Raw genomic sequence first — 1,925 nt, 5'->3', positions numbered from 1 at the left:
AAGGAAGGAATGAGAAAGAAAGAGAGAAAAGCAGATGTCCCAAGGACAAATCCCACTGTGGACTGTTTAGTGGAAACCACTGAGAACTCTGGGACCTTGACTCTGAACAAGGCGCGGAAGCACCGGAAGCTGATGCCAGGCTGCCAGTCACAGTCGACAACGGCTGATGGAGCTAGGAGTGGTTGGTTGTTTCTCTGTGTCTTTAAACTTTCCTGTCACTTTTACATTTTCTGTGAGAGCATTTCGAAAAGCAGAAAATCACTCAGGAAGAAGAGCCTAGATCAAGCACTCCATTTGGAGGCCTCACCATCATTACTGGATTTAATTTTTGTTTTCCTGCCTTGGAGCATCTTAGTTTTGTAAAATCCCAGTAGAAATTATCTTCCCAGGAGAAGGGAGGAACAGTGGAGGAGGGAAGAGCGAGAGAGAGAAAAGGGGAGAGGCAGGGAGGGAGAGAGAGAGAGAGAGAGAGAAAGAGGGAGAGAGAGAGAGAGGGATCACGAGCATGGAATTCCTTAGAATAGCAGAAGTAGGAAAGTGTTACAGCTGGCAATATTATCCACACACTTAGAAATCACACACGCCCTCAGCAGCAACACATTCCCGCTCATTCCTCAATGAAACACGGAAGAGTCCCTCAGTGCCTTGGAGCCGGGACCTGTGACTCCAGGGCAAGGCAGATCTGTCCCTGTCTTCTGGGAGTTCATGGGCCGGGGGCCGAGGGCAGGTCAGAAACTGGGCATGACTCCCCTAGGTATGACTGAGGCTGGAGCAGGGGGAGGCTCCGGACTCTGGGGGACCCTCAGGTGGCACCTGACCCAGCCTGAGCAAGAGAATTTTGAAGGACAGCAGAGTTTGACAAGAAGGGACGAGTAAGAGACAATCAGATGGTAAGGAGGAGGAAGGGGTCGGTGGGAAGTAGAGTTCAAAGTTATGAACTATGGCCAGGGCAACTCCTAAAAAACCTGGAATGTCAGGCGAAGTGAGTTGGGATTTGTCCCAGAGGTTGTGGGATGTCAGCAAAGGCTCCTGGCAGGAGCTGTGTCCCAATCTTTCAGTCTGGCAGCCCTGGAGGCCTTTGGGGTCTTGGTTAGTACAGCCTGAACTCCTGCTGCTAAGAAGCTCTTAGCTGGGAAGGACCAGCTCTGCACTGGCCCTGCCCTGTGTGAAGAACCTCCAGAGGAGGAAGGGGTTGGCGGGGGATGGTCCTAGAGTCTCAACTGAAGATCACCAAACAGCCTGGAGCCCTGCCTGCCTGACCACCTGCACGGGGTCCCTTTATCCTCAGAGACAACCCCGCAGCCCGGGCATCATGCTGGGCCACTCACCTGGCCTCCTCTCCTCCTGAAGCACCTGCAACTCTGGAAACTTGTTCCCGGAGGCAGCCCCAGTACAGGGAGCCAGCCAGGCCCCTCGGGCTGCTCTGACCCAGGGGTGGCCCACCCTGGCAAGCCTCCTGCAACAGGAGGCTGAGGAGAGAGGCCCCAGCCTCAGTCAGATGGAAGACATCGGGATGGAAAGAATCTGCAGCCAAGGTGAGAGCGTCTCCCGATACTTGGAAGAAAGCTCTGGCACTAGGAAGGAAAAGGGTTCCGGCTGAGGAGACATTCGGGCCTGGGTTCAGATTCTACACCTTCTCTTCTGAGCAGTATGGCCTCATCCTCCCTGAGCCTCAGTTTCCTCATCTACAGCATGGGAACTCAGGAGCTTCCCCACAGGGTTGGTATGAGGATTAAAAGGGGCATGAGTTGCTGGGCACAGTGGCTCACGCCTGCAATCCCAGCACTTTGGGAGGCTGAGGCGGGCGGATCACTTGAGCCCAGCAATTTGAGACCAGCCTGGGCAACGTGATGAAACTCCATCTCCAGAAAAAAATATAAAACTTAGCCAGGCATGGTGGTGCACAGCTGTGGTCCCAGCTACTC

Source organism: Mandrillus leucophaeus, unplaced genomic scaffold (genome assembly GCF_000951045.1).
Source record: "Mandrillus leucophaeus isolate KB7577 unplaced genomic scaffold, Mleu.le_1.0 Scaffold68, whole genome shotgun sequence".
Classification (NCBI taxonomy): Eukaryota; Metazoa; Chordata; class Mammalia; order Primates; family Cercopithecidae; genus Mandrillus; species Mandrillus leucophaeus.
Note: the sequence above shows the minus strand (reverse complement) of the source record.